Source organism: Lutra lutra, chromosome 6 (genome assembly GCF_902655055.1).
Source record: "Lutra lutra chromosome 6, mLutLut1.2, whole genome shotgun sequence".
Classification (NCBI taxonomy): domain Eukaryota; kingdom Metazoa; phylum Chordata; class Mammalia; order Carnivora; family Mustelidae; genus Lutra; species Lutra lutra.
Genome location: NC_062283.1, coordinates 977,073 through 995,896, shown reverse-complemented (window position 1 = coordinate 995,896; position 18,824 = coordinate 977,073). Strand labels below are relative to the sequence as shown.

At 47.9% G+C, this 18,824-nt stretch overlaps 3 non-coding genes across 3 annotated transcripts; 2 read left to right on the top strand and 1 right to left on the bottom strand.

Annotated features, from left to right (window-relative positions):
• Nucleotides 1–962: 962 nt before the first annotated feature.
• Nucleotides 963–1,034, top strand: TRNAA-UGC (transfer RNA alanine (anticodon UGC)). The gene has a single exon. It is a non-coding gene; the product is annotated as a tRNA-Ala (tRNA).
• Nucleotides 1,035–3,799: 2,765 nt separating this feature from the next.
• TRNAA-CGC (transfer RNA alanine (anticodon CGC)) lies at nucleotides 3,800–3,871 on the top strand. Its single transcript has one exon. It is a non-coding gene; the product is annotated as a tRNA-Ala (tRNA).
• A 3,113-nt stretch (nucleotides 3,872–6,984) lies between these two features.
• On the bottom strand, nucleotides 6,985–7,056 carry TRNAA-AGC (transfer RNA alanine (anticodon AGC)). The gene has a single exon. It is a non-coding gene; the product is annotated as a tRNA-Ala (tRNA).
• Nucleotides 7,057–18,824: the final 11,768 nt, after the last annotated feature.

Below are 18,824 nucleotides of genomic sequence, written 5' to 3'. Positions count from 1 at the left end.
ATAAACCAGTTGTGGTCTGTCCATGCCACGGAGTACTACTCAGCACAAAATGGAATAAACTACTGATACATTAAACATGGGTGATCTCAAGACAATTATGATGAGTGAAAGAAGTAAAACCAAAAAAGTAAAAATGATATGATTCCATTTGTATAAAACGTCAGAAAATGCAAACTAAACTACAGTGACAGGGAATTAGGTCAGAGGTTGCTTGGGAATGGAGAGGCAGGGAGAAGGAAGGAAATTGAACTTAAACATTTTCTTCCTCTCTACTTCTCTCCCTCCCCCCTTCCTTCCTCCCCCTTCCTTTTTCTTTTCTAGATTTGCCAGCTGTCCACAGGGTGAAGACTATTTCTCAAGATACGGAATGAGGGACACAGCACAGTTGGAAATAAGCAATAATCATTTTCATTCTGCACAGAGGCTGTCAAAGTGCTTCCTTGGTTTTCTGGAGAAGATATCCTGGTGTTGAAGATGACTGGTGAGCAAGGCAAGGTTCAATGTAGAAAGTGAAGGAAGAGAGTAATCACAGACCAATGACACTTGAAGAGGTGGGTACAGACAAGACGGTCAGTGCAGATTAGGTAGAGTGATCTGTGGAGGAGAAAGACACCATAGAGAAAAAGAATGAAGACAAGTGAAACTCCCAACCTGAGACTCCAGAGAATAGTAGTCAAAAACAAAACAAAACAAGACAAAATACAGGCATTAGGATAGTAAGAAGCTCTTAAAGAAGACTAACCCCAGCTGGGAAGAACCTGGGAGCTGGAATGGTATCAATTTGGACTTAGAATTTACTATATTGGGTCCAGCCAAAAAAAAAAAAAAATCCAATTTAGAAATTGTAGAACTAGTACCATTAAGAGAATAAATTTTCTGACACACACACCACACAGCCTTGCCAAAGAATACAGAAGATAGTCATATTTCCTAAAATATCACAGAAGAAGCAGTCTCCGCCTGGGGGTGTAGCTCAGTGGTAGAGCGCATGCTTTGCAGGCATGAGGCCCTGGGTTCGATACCCAGCACCTCCAAAGGCACTTTCTTCTTTTTCCTATCACCAATGTGCTCCACATCCGTACACTCCTTCTGGCATGCCAAATCTTCTTTTCTGTTTTTGTTTTTTGCTAATTCTTTGTTTAAAAGTGATTGGTGTGACATCAGAAGGAAGAAAGGAGACAGAAAGTCTTATTCGACATCTGCAAATGCAACCAGTTTTGTCACCTGGAGTACCATTTTACAATAGGACTTAAGGAAGATCCACAGTAAGAGGAAGAGAGAGGGAGAGAGGAGGGATGAGTGGAGGAGAGAAGGGGAGGGAAGAGGTGGAAGAGGGGAGAGAGAGAGGGAGACCAGTGCAATTTCTTTAAGCTAATCCTAAAGACAAGGGCATGAGAAAAATCAGGTGATGTGAGAGTCCAGCTATGTCTGGAAAACACTTTGGACTGCAAGCTGAATGCCTCGGACAAATGACTCTCCAGATCCTTTATTACATACCAGAAACAGAACACATGAATTCAAACACGGACTTTTGTTTTTCCTGTAAGAACCTGAAAAATGGGGCGCCTGGGTGGCTCAGTGGGTTGGGCCGCTGCCTTCGGCTCGGGTCATGATCTCAGGGTCCTGGGATCGAGTCCCGCGTCGGGCTCTCTGCTCGGCAGGAAGCCTGCTTCCCTCTCTCTCTCTCTCTCTGCCTTCCTCTCCGTCTACTTGTGATCTCTCTCTGTCAAATAAATAAATAAAAATCTTTAAAAAAAAAAAAAAAAAAAAAAAAGAACCTGAAAAATGACAAAGTAAGGAAAATCCCATCATCGGTCTGCTTTAATTTTGGAGACAAATTAATGTTCGTCCCCCACAGTAGAGAACGCTTCGCTTGCACATAAATCCACATAATGGAGAAGTCTTGGCTTCTAAGAAGTCAGCCAGCTCCTGTTTCCTTTTGAGAAACAGGAAATGTTGAGAACAGCTGTTCTGCAACTCCGAGTGTGTTGGAGGCAGGAGACCCTCCCTGTGGACAGTATATCTACACAAAGGCGGTCCTCTGGGGACGAGAGGAACCGATGTTGTTTCCTTGCACAGATGCTGTAAGTGCAGTTTCTGCTTTGGTTTCTCTTGAAATAGCCCCTCTCTGAAGGCGCTCCGTGGGAGTCTGACTGCGATGCGATCTGGGATCGCCACGCTAGGAGAAAGCCTGAGCTAGAACCGGGAATGGCAAAGTGACTGGGAAGCCACACAGGGTAGTGCCGATACCCTGCAGTGGAGGCTCTTCCGACCTTTGAGTCCAGCTCTGCTACCAGCTCCGCGAAGTGCAGTGAACAGCCCCAACTCCAAAGAGCAGGGGAGGCCCGGCCCAAGTTTCTGCCTGGAATTATGAGCAAATGTAATCAACAGTTGTTTAAAGTCACTCGGTTTTGAGAAGTTTGATACGTAGCATTCTATAACTAAAATAGTCACAGATTGGCAAAGAGGGGCAAAGCAGAGATCATCACCTTATCTGGAAGCTGATGGTGGGAAACAGGACTTTGACTGGTGTTCCAAGGAAAAGTTAAGACCACAACAAGGAGTATAAATGGTTTTTTAAATGAGATCAGTCTAGAAGCACTGTCATTTTTATTAATTTTTGAAGATTGTATTTATTTGTCAGAAAGAGAGAGAGCACAGGCAGACAGAGGTAGAAGCAGGCTCCCTGCCAAGTAAGGAGCCCCACGTGGGACTCGATCCCACCATGCTGGGATCATGACCTGAGCGGAAGGCCCCACTTAACCAACTGAGCCACCAAGGCACTCTCATTTTTTTTTTTTAAATAAAGAACCATTTTTTAAGGCACTCTCATTTTTTTAAAAAAAGTAATAAGTTCCTTATCTACCAGTTTTGATAGAGAACTTTAAGCCCTTATTCCACGCACTTCTAACATGCCCTCTCCTCCCAGGCACATGCATGCATGTCGGAAATTCAGGTTCAGAGATATCTACAGGGTTCTAAACTCTGACTGTAATGGCCTCCAGGTAGACGTCCTCAGGGGGCCATGGTGCAGACACGTAAGTTATGTCATGTCCAAACCCAAACTATATATTTCCCCCTTATTGCTTCACCTATGCTCCCAAAGCAAAAACAAATCAACCAACCAGTAACAACGTCAGCCGGTCAGCCGAGCAGAACTCTCACCCTTCCTCCTGTATCTACTATTCTTTGCAAAAGTCATCACCATCCGTGCAACCAACCTGCAGGTCTTCCTCAGTACTGTCAGACTCCAATGAGAACCCAAACCCCGTCTCAGTCTACCTTGTTCCTCAGATTTCTCCCGTGCCTTTCACTATTAAATTCATCGTCTTACGGATCTAGTAGATCCTGAAAGAGCCTCCGAAGTCAGCTGCTTAGACTAGGACAGAGCAAGACAATCAGGGCACTGTGCACAGGTAAGGCTCTCTCCTGCAGCAGCCCGGGCTCACCTCCCCTAGTCCTGCTTCCCAGGGGCCAGCGGAGCCCGCAGCAGGCTGCGAGGTGTTGGGGACCACACACTAACGCGCTCTGGGGAGAGCTCCCGGCGGCTTCCATGTAAACGCTGGAAATAAGGGACCAAAAAAAGGAAACAATGAGTCAACAGGCCTTGAACTGATGAAACTCTTAAACCTCACATGAAGTGGCTCAGACTCCACGACCGACCTGTCCCACCTGACAACAAAAGGGCTTCCCGAAACCTAGTCGCGCTGGACACATTTGGTTTCTCCAACAGAAACAGGACGCGAGCCACACACACGACTTCAAATTTATGGAGGATCCCCAGAGCCCGCGAGCAGGCGGGGGTGTAGCTCAGTGGTAGAGCGCGTGCTTCGCATGTACGAGGCCCCGGGTTCGACCCCCGGCTCCTCCATCCGAGCTTTTTCGCGCGCCTTACCGTGTTCCTTTCAGTATTGTGTCATTTCTACTCCGTGGGACCTGGGGGTCCCCAAGACGCGGACATTCACGGAAGAGATGAGAAAAGAAAGACAGCGGCACTCCTCAGTCTCGCCGCCGCCCCAAACACCAAGCTGCAGCCACACCCACAGACCGTGCACTTTTCGTCTCGTTTGGCGGAATCCCCCAACAGAAAAGAGGGGGAAAAAGATCCGTGAAGTCTCCTAGGTTGTGAGGGGACTGCGCGGTCCAACGCGTAGTGACCGGTCTCCCCCGCTCCTCCCCACCCCTGCCTCGGGGAGCGCGCCAGGAGCCCGGCCTCCGCGGGGCGGGGAGCGGGGCGCGGAGCGCGGCCCTGGAGCGTGCGGGCGACCCTGACCCCAGCCTCGCGCACGTCCAGAGCATCCTCTGGGAGCCGGAGACCGCTAGCTTCCTCGGACGAGCGAGCGCGCACCGACCGCAAAGGAAAGATCCTGGAATCTGGAGCACGGTTACGCGTACTCCCTATTAAACTGATGTTCACAAGAAGTTTACACAAAACATTCACGGAGCACCGCGCTGAAGCTCAGTCTCAGAAAACGGCAAACAACGGTTTTAGATTCCTTACCTTCCACGTGTCCTCGTGAACTCTTTTGTTCCCAGATCTTTAACTGAATTAACACCTCGTGCAGCACCACAGCGAATGTCCTGGAGGAAGATGTGGCCAAAGCTGTTTGGGTGGGAATAAGGACAAATGTATAAGTTGCTTGTATTTAAACAAACAAGTAAACATCACTTGTTATCACTTGTTAAAGAGACGGCACAAACTATGGAGTATGGAATATCAGCGATCTCGGTAGGTCGTATGTTGGGTGAATGCGCCAGAATCGGTCCATTTTCCTTTGCAAAGCCTTTACATGCTACCTTCTGTATTAGAAAGGGATGCTTTAAAATGCGAAGTCGAAATTTAAAAGATGACATCTAAATTCCCTCCTTTGGAAAAGCCAGAAGCACGTTCCTCCTAGTTCCTCTGAGATCAGGAGAGGGATCAGGGATCCATCACAAGCTCCATCTCCTTGAGGACTCAAGCCCCAGACAGGCCCTTTGCCAGCTGGCCATCTCCGGCTACCTCGGTCCAGGTGTGTTGTAGTCACGCTGCTCCCTAAATTATATCAGCGCAAAAGCTAAGGGAATGAGCTTTCCTTCCCTCTGATGCTCACTCTCTTGCCTCCTGACTGGGACGCAGAGTCATCAGCCGTGGGAAACAGCTTGGACCCCCCTCTTCCATTTTGGCAAGCACCCATTCTCCAGCGTGATCTTCCCCTTGCTCTTTGCAGCCTCGCTGTATCTCGCATGGAGCCCTGAAGAATCTCTCAGAGACTCTCCCAAGCAGCTGTTAAAAGCGATGAGAGATAAGAAGTCGCCATAAAGCAATGGAACTCTGGCCACATAACCGGCAAGGGCACCCATATGTGGGATATGTTTCTCCAGGGGAAAGCAGTAGCTGAGCCCTAGACCCTCAGAGCATGTCACAGTGGGCTGAAGGCTGGGGCTCCGAATGTGTCGCTCCTTCTAGAGCTAGTAGCGCGGTGTCACGGGTTTCCTACCTCATTCCACGGGGGTCTCTGCTCCTCCAGCCCTATGGGCTGTCCCCTCCAGCAGGAAATGCTAGAGGAAGGGCCTGAAAAAACAGAACCAGAAAGATTGTCTCTGGAAAGTTAGATCCAGATGGGAAAAGGAAACATCCCAAATAAAAAAACAGTAATTGTGTGTCGTCAGTGGTTGCTATAGCAAAGTCTGGAGCCCAGCAGCATGTTCCGAAACCGGGCAGTGGTTTCGCCTGGAGGACTCTACCTTCTGTCTCCAGGACCCACAGAGAAGTACAGGGAGGCCTTCTGGAGGCAGAGCAAGAAGCGGTCCCCAGAAGCACTTTCCATTCATAACAACCTCCGCACCCCAACCCCGGCTGGGAGGCGCGCCTCCAAGCTCAGCCATCACCGGGGCGCAAAGAATAGAGATTCCCTCCTGTTGGCAAAATTGGTAGTGACCAAATATGAGGGTGTGTGTGTGGGGGGGGGGGGTAACCATAAACGATTGTATTGTCTCAGTTTCCACTCGGATACTTTTCTCCCGGTGCGAAACCTGTACCTTCCCGAATATCCCAGTAAGTTCTCGATCACCTCTCCGGTTCCCCAGTCGCCTCCCCTCCTCTCCCTCGAATCACCGGGCGAGGTTCAGTTGGCTCCGGGAGGGGAGAGGTGGGGAGTGGAGGAGGCGACACAGGACGTGGTGAAGAAGGGGGCAGAAGAGGAGGACCCGGCAGGAGCCGCGAGGAAGGCGCACGGGGCCCCCGCGGATCCTCACCCGCGCGGAAACTTCCCGCAATTCGGGCGGGCGTTTCTCTGTCTCCGGTTCCACCGGGGGATTAGGAGACCAGAAGGTTCTCCTCCTCCTACGGAAAGGGGGCTTCAAAGCGTTCGTTCCACGGGAAGGCGCAGCGCCCCCGCGCTCCTGGGGACTCCTGAAACCTGCGGGGCTGGGCTCTAAGGGCCGCCCGCTGCTCCGGCTCCTCTGGAAATCCGAGTTTAGAGAAGGGCCTTGGAAGCCTCCGAGCGGCATGGCGAGCGCTTGGGCGGGACACTGAACACCTCTTCCCAGGAAGAAGCCGGGACCGCAGCGCTCCGGGCCGGGTGACTGCGCGGGCCTGCCGCGGCGCGAGCGCGGGGACAGAGTCGGGGTGCAGGGGCGAGTGCGGGCGGGACGAGGTCTCCGGAGCAGCAGGCGGGGCATCGACCCGGGGCGCAGCCGAGGGACAGGGGTGGGGGATCTAAAGGAATTTTCCCGAGGGCCTCCTCCCGCCGCCCCTTCGCCTGGTTCTTCGCCCACTTCTCGGTAGAAGCCGCCACGAAGCATAACCGGCCGTCCCTGGGCCGTGCTTCGGGGGAGCGGGCTCTTTCTGGCTTCGCTGTGCGGGGCAGCCGGTGGGGAGATCCGAGGTGCGGCAGGGCCACGGTGTAAGTGGTTCAGCGCCAGACCACCAGTAACTTAAAGGAAAAGCGCAAGGCCGGACCACCCCTCTTCACCCGCACCGGGGGCGAGGCCGCACGGCGGTGGAGGTGCCGGGGATCGAACCCGGGGCCTCGTGCATGCTAAGCACGCGCTCTCCCACTGAGCTACACCCCCGCGGACGGGGGCGCCCGGGGCGTGCCGCCCGGAATTTATCCAGAGCCGCGTCCGGGGCGGTCGTGCTCGCCTCCATCCCGAAGTCTGAGCCCACAGGGTCTCCCAGGGGCGCTCGGAGAGGCGGGAGTGCGCCCCGCGCTCGGCTCTTCCCATCCCGGGCTGCCCTCCGCCCGCTGCGGGTCCCGCCAGCTCCCGCCGCCACGAGCGGGGAACCCGTGTCGGTCCTCGGGTCCTCGATTCTCAGAAACGCCCCGCTGCGCCCACGCAGCTGCTAGCACCGCCCAAGGCAGTGAGTAGTGAGCGCCGCGGAGCCGCCCGACAGGACGTACTTAACTCGCTGTCCGGGGCCGGAAACGAGCCGCAAGCGCGTGTCCCGGCTGCCGCTCTGCGCCCGGCGTCCGGGACGCGACCGCAGCCAGTTCAGGCGGCCGCTCGGCTTCGGAAGACAGTACCCGCGAGGCGGACGACGGCGACAAACGCGGACGCCCCCGTGGCTACAGCGCCTCAGACCGAGCTGCTCGCGCACGGGGAAGCACAGCGCCGCTGGAAGCAGTGTCCCCTGCACCGGCCCGCAGATGTCATCAGGCCCCGAAGCGCAAAGTCGCCATTTCCCACCTCCAGGCAAGCCTGGGTGCAGCTGTGAACCTACATAGGAATTTTGGAGAAAATCTTAAGCCTTCTGGCAGGAGAGGGGCCGGGGAGGGGGGGGGGGCTGCGTCGGGAAAGGCAAGTCCCTGGAAAAAGAGGAGCGAGGAGGGGTCAGCGGGGAGGGCTAGAGAAGGGACAGGGGCCGGGCGCCCGGCGGGACACACATGAAGCTGATGGAGGAGAGAAGAGACAGCGAGGGGCAAGGACAGGAGAGGAGGGATTTGGGGTCGGGTCTAAGTGCACAGGTAGGATGGGGACAGGACTGAAGGTAGAAAGTGGCCGTGCCTGCGTTCCTGCCGCACGGTCTCCAGGCCCTCGGAAGACAGGGTAAGGGCTTTGAAGGGTGCTTCCCACAGATGCCTCTGGTTCGGCCGAGGATGGTGTGACACTGAGTGACTCCTGTCCCAGCCCGCGGAGGCTGAGCGTTTTCGGCCGGATAGCTGCCGTCCAGCATCTAGAGCAGGGCCGCCGTGTTGGCAGTTTGGGAAGGGCGGGGTCGTGTGTACCCCAGGTGGGAGCATCGCCCGGTTCAGAAACATTGTAAACCTCGTTTTCTGCTTGGGCATTTCACTGACGGGACTGTTAGCCTGTTAGGGTTCAAAATGCAAGGGAAAGAATGAGGGGAGAGGTGAAGCAAGACGAAGGTCTTTGGTGTGAAGTCCCACTGAAACCCTGGTACTCCGAGGTGGCTCTGCCGACCTGCGACCCGCCGGGTCTGAGGATTCACCACCCCCCGCTGGTGGGAATTCTTTCCTCTTCCCCTGATGCAGCTGCCCCTCAGAACAATGTATCACTTAAACTATAACCCCTGGAAGATTTTACTAGTTACCAAGCACGCTTAGATACAGCTTGAAGAAAAACACAGACTGGCAGCAGGCCTTTGGGGGAGAGGACGATAAACGACCTTGAAGCGGAGCAGCTGGGAACTCCTGCCACTCCGCGCGCTCCGCCCGCTTCCCTTTTCCGTTATCTCTCCTTTCTCCTCCCCAAAGCACCGGCTGTTAGTTAGATGAGTCCTTTGAAGGTGCTTGGTTAACTATAAACTTTACCCTCCTTCTTGTTTGTCCACAAGACGTGTGACTAACTGCCTCGGCTCTTCTGTGGGTTATTGTTTCTATCTAATAAAAGCCAGACTGAGGGGTTGCCCGTGGCAGCAGTCTTTCTGACTGTCGTCCCCTGCTCCCTTTCTCTTGCCCTGACTTGTTTGTGCCTAATTCTTCTCCCACTGGAAGCGGCAAGTGGCGCCCGAACAGGGACTTGAAACAGGAGAAGCCGCCCCAACGTGAGTTTTTGCCCCGCCGTGCCTTTTACCCCCGCTGGTGAGTTGTGGGTACTTACAGCAGGGATGGGGAGTCTAGAGAGCACAAATGATTATCGCCCTTATGTTTGCTTACTGAGACGGCTCCTAAAGGCAGGAGGAGCGAAAGTCAGCGAGGGCCAACTCATGGAGCTTTTAAAGGTAATTAAAGAACATTGCTCCTGGTTCCCTATATTAGGGACTTTAGATTAGCAAACATGGAAAAAAGTAGGTTATGAGTTAAAACTTATATACCAAAGGAAAACCAATTCCAATTACTATGTGCCCTACTTGGACCCTCATTCGCTCCGTTTTGGAGCCTTTACAAACCCCTGATTCAGAGAGCAATAATGAATGTTCAGGAGAAACTAAAAAAGAGGATCCTGAACATGCCATTCAGAAGGAGAAAGAAATTACTAAGGCCATCAGAAAGGAATATATAAAGGAGGAATCTCCTTCTCCTCCAATAACAGAACAAGAGGTGCCCATGGCACTGTTGCCATCAGCTCCACTGTCCTATAAGAAGGCACCATTTAGTGAAAAAGAGGAAAAATACATGCTATCAGCTATTCAGAAAGGCCTCCTTGAAGCACAGCGAGCGGGAGACCTAGATGCCTTGCATTTTAATTTCCTGGTTATTATTACAGAACATGTCGCTCCAGGACATGATCCTAACAACCTTAATGGTGTCTATGAGGCCAAGCATGAGCCATTTCCCTTCAAATTATTGAAGGAGCTAAAACAAGCAGTACAAAACTATGGAGCTAATTCTCCATTTACAACGGGAATCATTTAAGGCATCGCAGAAGGCAATCGACTTATTCCGACAGATTGGTCATTGCTCATTGCTCACAAGAACAGTTCTATCTCCAAGTGAGTTGTTGCAATTCAAAACGTGGTGGCAAGATCGCGGAGAAACAGCAGCTGCCAGGCGCCTGGGGGCTCAGTGGGTTGGGCCTCTGCCTTCGGCTCAGGTCGTGATCTCAGGGTCCTGGGATGGAGCCCCGGCTCAGGTCGTGATCTCAGGGTCCTGGGATGGAGCCCCACATGGGACTCCCTGCTCAGCGGGGAGTCTGCTTCCCCCCCCTCCTCTCTCTCTGCCTGCCTGTCTGTCAAATAAATAAATTAAATCTTAAAAAAAAAAAAAAAAAAAAAAAAACAGCAGCTGCCCATAACAGAGCTCGTAATGTTCCTATTTCCATGGAACAGCTCATGGGTACTGGGCCATGGGCCCCGATGCAAGGCCAGGTATTAATGAATGATCAAGCTATTGAGCAGCTCCGGTGTTGCTGTTTGAGAGCCTGGGAAAGAATAGATCCCCAAGGAGAGAAGTGCTTTTTTTTTTTTAAAGATTTTATTTATTTATTTGACAGAGAGAAATCACAAGTAGGCAGAGAGGCAGGCAGAGAGAGAGAGGAGGAAGCAGGCTCCCCGCTGAGCAGAGAGCCCGATGTGGGGCCCGAACCCAGGACCTGGGATCATGACCTGAGCTGAAGGCAGCGGCTTAACCCACTGAGCCACCCAGGCGCCCCGAGAAGTGCTCTTCTTTTCAAAAGGTGATACAAGGTCCAAAAGAAACCTATACTGATTTTACTGCAAGATTACAAGAGGCTGTCAAAAGACAGATAAATAATCTTGAGGCTGCGGATACCATTCTTCAGCTGTTGGCTTATGAGAATGCTAACGCTGATTGTAAGAAACTGATATCACCCTTTAAAGGCAAGGGAACATTGACAGATTATAGTAAGCTCTGCCGAGGAGTAGGAACAGAGACCTGTGAAGCTGATTTGTTAGCTCAAGCAATGGCTGCTCTGACCACAGGAAAATTTAAAGGACAGTGTTTCAAATGTGGGCAAGTAGGGCATACTAAAGCTCAGTGTAGGCAAAAAGGAAAATTCCCTCTGCAAAATATAAAAAATAAAACACCTGGTCTCTGTCCCAAATGTAAAAAGGGAAATCATTGGGCAAGTCAATGTCGTTCCAGAGTTAGCAAGGATGAATTCCCCCTTCAGGGAAACTTATTTCAGGGCAAGCCCTCAGCCCCGAAAAACAAGAGGGCCAATGCTCCCATAACACCCAGCTTTCAGACGAGTGTACCATTTAAAAAATATTTCATGCCACAACTGGTAGTGCTGGATTAGATAGCCCCATTCCCAAAGATGATCTTTTAATGCCTACCAAGCTTCCCATTAAAATTCCAACTAATATTTATGGCCCTTTACCAAAGGGGACCACTGGGTTACTTTTGGGGAGATCTAGCCTTACTTCAAAGGGAGTACTAGTTCATACTGGCATTATTGATTATCAGATTATACTGGTGAAATTTCAGTGATGTTAACTACTGTGGCTCCATACCATTTTCAAAAAGGAGACTGCATTGCCCAGTTGTTACTTTAACCCTATCTCCAGGGTCAATCTAAAAATAAACTCCAATGGGTTTGGAAGTACTGGAAAAACTGGAGCATATTTAACTGAGAAAATTTATCAAGATAGACCAATTTGTCATCTTGAAATACAAGGAAAGGAATTTTCAGGTCTAATTGATACTGGAGCTGATGTCTCTATAATAAGCTCATTACATTGGCCTAAAAAATGGCCATATAATTCCTCTCCTGTTACTATTACAGGATTAGGCCAGGCTGGCAATGCACGTCAAAGCTTCAATATTCTTTTTTTTTTTTTTAAAGATTTTATTTATTTATTTGACAGAAAGATCACAAGCAGGCAGAGAGGCAGGCAGAGAGAGAGGAGGAAGCAGGCTCCCTGCTGAGCAGAGAGCCCGATGCGGGGCTCAATCCCAGGACTCCAAGATCATGACCTGAGCCGAAGGCAGCGGCTTAACCCACTGAGCCACCCAGGCGCCCCCAAAGCTTCAATATTCTTTTCTGTGACGGACCTGAGGGTCAAAAGGGTTATCTACAGCCATATATTGTAGACTTGCTCATTAACCTTTGGGGGCAAGATTTACTAAGTCAGTGGGAAGCCTCTCTGGTTATACCTTCCCTTAAGGAAGATCCCCAGATTTTTCACTGAGGGCCGCTGCTCCTGAACCCATTAAGTTAAATTGGAAGAAGGACAAACCCATTTGGGTGCAGCAGTGTCCCTTAACAGAAGAGAAATTACTACTTTGTAAACCTTAGTGGAGGAACAGATAAAGGGACATATTGAAGAATCTCACAGTCCTTGGAATTCACCAGTTTTTGTTACTAAGAAAAAATCAGGAAAATGGAGACTTTTAACAGACTTGGATGAGGTTAATTCTGCTCGCCAACCCATGGGGTCTCTCCAACCTGGATTGCCTTCGCCTAATCTAGTCCCATGCGAATGGCCAAAAATTATCACATAGATACAAGATTGCTTTTATACTACACCACTTGCTAAGGAAGACTGTCCCCGTTTTGCTTTCACTATTGCCAGTGTAAATTTAAAAGAACCAGCCAAATGATATCAATGGAAGGTTCTTCCACAAGGAATGTTAAATAGCCCCACTATCTGTCAGGAGTATGTGGCAAAAATTATACAGCCAGTTAGAAATCAGTTTCCACAAGTTTATCTTATCCATTATATGGATGATATATTATGTGCAGCCTCTGACAACATGGAATTACAGGATGCATTCAGAATGCTTTAATTGCAATTGGAAAAATACAAACTAATTATAGCTCCGAAAAAAATACAAGTCACCACACCTTTCTCATATTTGGGGGTCATTATGGATAGGACCTCAGTTAAACCACAGAAAGTTCAAACCCATAGAGATAAAATTACAACCTTGAATGATTTGCAAAAGTTATTGGGAGACATTAATTGGATAAGACCTAAAACTGGAATTCCCACTATGCTTTACAGCATCTATTTGCCTCTTTAAAGGGAGATCCTAGTTTAAACAGCCCCAGGACCCTATCAAAAGAGGCTTTAAAAGAATTACAATTTGGGTGCACCTGGGTGGCTCAGTGGGTTAAGCCTCTGCCTTCAGCTCAGGTCCTGGGATCGAGTCCTTCATTGGACTCTCTGCTCAGCAGAGAGCCTGCTTCCTCCTCTCTCTCTGCCTACTTGTGAACTCTGTCTGTCAAATAAATAAAATCTTTTTTTTTTAAAGATTTTATTTATTTATTTGACAGAGAGATCACAAGCAGGCAGAGAGGCAGGCAGAGAGAGAGGAGGAAGCAGGCTCCCCGCTGAGCAGAGAGCCTGATGCGGGGCTCGAACCCAGGACTCCGAGATCATGACCTGAGCCGAAGGCAGTGGCTCAACCCACTGAGCCACCCAGGCGCCCCAAATAAATAAAATCTTTAAAAAAAAAAAAAAAAAGAATTACAATTTGTTGAAAGCCAGATTCATTCAATTCAAACGGATAGAGTCCAACCTGGGATACCGTTAGATGTTCTCATTTTTCATACTCCACATACACCCACTGGATTAATTATTCAGGAAAAACTATAGAATAGATTTTTCTCCCAAATAATACTGTTAAAACACTACCTATATAGACCTATATAGACCATATTGGCTGTATTATCCTAATTAGGAAGAAAAAGAACTCCCCAAATACAGGGGTATGATCCGCAGGTTATTGCTCTGCCTTTAAATAAGACACAAATTGAAATGGCATTCTAAAATAATTTATATTGGCAATGCCCTTAGTGGCTTTACTGGAAACACTTCGCATTATCCCTCTTTACCTGTTGTTTCCTTTTTAAAACACACTGCTTTTGTCCTTCTAAAGTTACTTCTAAAAATCAGTAACAGATGCCCCTACTTACTTTTCTGATGGCTCTGTCAAAGGTAAAGCTTGTTACTATGGTCCTACTTCGAACATCGAATCTACTACAGGTCTCTCAGCACAAAAATCAGAATTAACGCCGGTTATTGCATTGTTTTCAAGACGTTTCTTATGCATTTAATCTGTTAATCTGATTCTTTGTATACAGTGTATGTTTTACAGCATATTGAAACTGCTACTATTTCTACTACTGATGTCTCCCTCCACTCATTACCTCATCGTTGACAATCCCTCATTCATCAGTGTTCTGGCCCTTTCTATGCTACTCCTATCCGAAGTCACAACGGCCTTCCTGGGCCGTTAACTAAAGGTAATGAAATAGCTGATTCTCTTGTTTTCTCAGCTTTTCAGGAAGCCTCCGATTTTCACTCTCTTACACGTTAACCAAAAAGGACTTTGGCACATTCCCTATTACTAAGGAACAAGCAAATTCTATTGTCCACTCCTGCCCTCCTTGTGCCGCTGTCAATCTGCCTACACAGCCAGCGGGTATCAACCCACGAGGCATGACAGCCCATAAAATACGGCATATGGATGTTACTCACACCCCTTCATTTGGGAAACTTTTGTTCATGTCACTATAGACACACATTCTCGCTTCATTTGGGCTACAGCGCAAACAGGAGAAACTGCTACGCATGTTATCAGACCTCTCCACTCTGCCTTTGCAGTCATGGGAATGCCTAAAGCCGTAAAAACTGATAATGCGCCTGCTTATGTTTCCAGTAAGTTACAATCCTTCTTTAATCTATGGAATATTAAACATCCCACTGGCATCCCGTATAATCCTCAAGGTCAAGGAATTGGAGAATGGGCTGATCAAGTATTAAAATTACAGCTTCATAAACAAAAAGAAAATACAAGGTCCTCCTCAAGAGGTAGTAGCACAACTTTTATTTACTCTTAATTTTTTGAATCGTGACGATAAAAACACTTCAGCGATAGATATTTTAGTAAACAAAAACAAGACAAAATTTATCCTCCAATCTGGTGGAAAAATAGTACTTCTAATCAATGGCTCCCTGGTAACTTAGTTACCTGGGGAAAGGGATATGCATGTGTACTACCCAATGAGGCCGTGGAGCCCAGATGGGTACTCTCTCGTTTCATAAAGGTTTGTCATGAGCGAGAGGAAAAGATCTGGATTCGAACCAGACCCACCACTGATCATCAGCTTCGAGGGTCTCACCTTAAAGAACACTCGAGTCATGATACCTGGGACAGACAGAGCAAAGATTCCAACTTGGGACCAGATAAAGGAGCTGACCAAGAAAGCGGAGGAAGTTCTGGAGAATGAGCAACGTCCTCTCACCCCTAACAACCTGGCGGTAACTATGATGGCGCTCGTCACTGTAGCCGTAAGTCTTCCTGGATGTTATGCACAAATACATAACTTTACTTACTGGCCTTAATATACCCAATCCTCCCCTGCTCCGTCCAGTAGAGTGGGGAGAAGATAGAATACCAATTTATTTAAATGCCTCAAAATGGGTACCTGAAATTTTGGATCCTAGATTGCCGCTATTACCCTTAGAGGAGGGCACAAATACTAATCTTACCTTAGGATATCAAAATAGACTAATATGTATCAGCAATCATTCAAGTTGTCTTATCCCTGATGATCAAAGATGGTTGGTGGACTTTCCTACTGATAATTATCTCACTAAAGATCAGTTACATTTACTCTCCACTAAGGGATTCCTAGCCCATGAATATCGGGGTCCTGGCTATAACCCAGCAGCACCCCCTATTCCCGAATGCAAACCAACACAAATGTGGTCGGATGAGGGAATTCGCCCGTTATGGGAGGATTGTCAAGCTTCTCACCCCAGTATTGTTATTAATGATTCCTATGGAATTGTATGGGACTGGTCCCCTAAGGGGATGGCAGTCACCAATTGCACTGGGAGACCCTGCTCCTCTCATTGACATTTAAAATGGCAAGTTTTTGATGATCCCATTTTACCACAAACCTTAACCTCAGGAGATGCACCTCTGGTCTGACTTGGACAAGGACTTTCTATGCCAACTTCTTTTGTTAATTCTCATAAAAGACAAAAGAATTTATGGAAGGTCACCACTGCTTTAAATCACATAAGAGCTTGGAATGGCTCTTACATTCATCAGTCTAATGACTATGCATTTTCTTTTTTCCCAATGGATAAAGAATGGGTAAAAGCTTGTGTTAGAGATCCCTATGTTTTTGTTACTGGAAAAATGACTTTGATCATAGCGATAGAGAAATAAGCTGTCTCAAATGTAAACTGTTCATCTGTGTAGATGAGAATGTTTATACAGACAAACCTATCATTCTCATATAGCTAGAAGAAGAACAGGCATTTGGTTACCAGTGAAACACCACGGTGTTTGGGAAAGCTCTCCAGATATACATAATACTTTCAACAGTTTTGAAGGACTGGGTCCATAGAACAAAAAGATTTCTTGGGTTGCTTAAAACAGCTATTTTAGGAATTACAGCCATTACTGCTACAGCTACCACTGCAGGAATAGCCTTGCATCAAACTGTACAAACCACACAGTTTGTACAAAAGTGGCGTGAGAATGCTAGCAGAGCTTGGAATTAACAAATGATCATAGATCAAAAATTAGATGAAAGTATCTCTGATTTAGAAGCAGCCATGATATACATAGGAGATGATATACAAAATATGAAGCTCAGACTTCATATTTCATGGGACTGGAATGTTTCTTCTTTATTACTCCCCATGCCTATAATCAAGTATCTTGGAGCAAAAGTTGCCGGCATATTACTAACCATTATGGTGATAATCTAACTTTAGATATTAAACAACTTCAAGATCCTATTCAAAGTATTACTCACTCGTCATTACAATCAGTTCCAGGAGTGAGTTTTACTCAAAGAATTAACGATATTCTGTCTACTTAAACCCCTTTACTTGGATCAAACAAACTGGTCTCGGCGTCGCAGGTGGAATGATTATTCTTTTTGTGCTTCGTCCTTTGATGCACGCGAAACTCCAACGACTGAGGATCAAGAAGCTGCAAAATCGACTTTTCTACTTCTTCACAAACAAAAAGAGGGAAATGCAGCTGCCCCTCAGAACAATGTGTTCCTTAAACTATAATCCCTGGAAGATTTGACTAGTTAATTTAGATACAGCGTGAAGAAAAACACCTGCTGGCAGCAGGCCTTTGGGGGAGAGGACGATAGACGACCTTGAAGCGGAGCAGCTGGGAGCGCCGCCCGCTTCCCTTTTCTGTTATCGCTCCTCTCTCCTCCCAAAAGCACCGGCTGTTAGTTAGAGGAGTCCTTTGAATGTGCTTGGTTAACTGTAAACTTCACCCTCCTTGTTTGTCCACAAGACGTACGACTAACGTTTGCCCTTCATCGGCTCTTTGTGGGTTATTGTTTCTATCTAATAAAAGCGAGACTGAGGGGTTGGCCGTGGCAGCAGTCTCTCCGACTGTCGTCCCCTGCTCCCTTTCTCTTGCAGCTGACTTGTTTTTGCCTAATTCTTCTCCCGTTCGTCGACTGGAAGTGGCACCCTGACCTCTTCTAAACTCAATACGCAAAGGATTGAATCAAGCTCCCTTTGGGAGCAGCCCCGGGAGCATCTGCAGTGTACTTTACCGTTCACATGGTTACGATTTTGTTTTATCCCGTGTTGAATGTGACGAGGACATCTCCATAGACGTCGGCGGCAGAGGCCCTCGAAGTCCCCCTCATGTCCAGTGTGAGCGCTGATGGGTCCAGGAGCTGTGTAAGAAATGTACGCACTCAGCAGCAGCATCTTGGCTCTGAAACACGTTCTTCTCTTGTCTAAAAGATCATTTTTGTTTTATAAATACAGCTTTTTAAACTTTGGAACAGTAATAAATTTGCAGAGAATTGCAGAGAAACTGAGAGAATATTAGAGATTCTTAATACCCTGCACGCAGTTTCTCGTGTTAGTATCTAATGTTGAGATGATACCTTTAGGGACATCTGGGTGGCTTAGTCGGTCATGATGCCAGGGTCCTGAGATCCAGCCCCGCCTCAGACTCCCTGCTCAGTGGGGAGTCTGCTTCTCCCTCTGCCCCCACCCCCATCATGCTCTCTCTTAAAATAATTTTTTTTAAAAAGATGATAGTTAACTAAATTAATAAACCAACATTGATACATTTTTTTTTGAAGATTTTATTTTTGAGAAGTAATCTCTATACCCAGCGTGGGGCACAAACAATCCTGGAGAACAGGAGTTAGACGCCCCACCAACTGAGCCCGCCAGGAGCCCCATACATATTTCTCAACTAAATTCCATAGTCTGTTAGATTTCCTGGGTTTTTAGCCTGGCACGCTTTGCCTGTACCACGGTAATTTAGTTGTCTTGTGGCTTTAGGCTTGTGGTGGTGATGGTGGTGGCAACAAAAGAAAAGAGTGACGGTTTCTTAGATTTTTCTTGTTTTGATGACTGTATTAGTCAAGGTTCTCCAGAAAGACAACACCAATAGGCTATAAAGAGATTGTCAAAAATCCAAAAGCAGTAAAAATTAAAGCCAGGTCAGTGAAATAGTATTGACAAAGGGTTTACTGTGCAAAAAAGGACAGTGTTGTTTTTTTTTTTAAGATTTTATTTATTTGACAGAGATCACAAGCAGGCAGAGAGGCAGGCAGAGAGGGGGGGGGGGAAGCAGGCTCCCTGCTGAGCAGAGAGCCTGATGCGGGGCTCTAGCCTAGGGCTCTGGGATCATGACCTGAGCCAAAGGCAGAGGCTTTAACCCACTGAGCCACCCAGGCGCCCCTAAAAAGGACAGTTTCTGAACCGAGAGTCATCAGTTACAAAACTGGTACGAAGCGTGGGGTTATAACGTGACAAGACGGCTTGTAAAGTGAAAAGGAGGAAACTGTTGAACCCTTACAGTGATTGGTTATTACAGTGGAGGTTTCGAGACAGCAGGGATGGTTGAGAGTGATTATCTTACACCACTTTAGGAAGATGACTTAAGTTTCTTTTATGATTATTAAAGACATTTGCAAGCAGTAACTTCAGTTAGGTTTTCACCTGTATTCATAAAAAA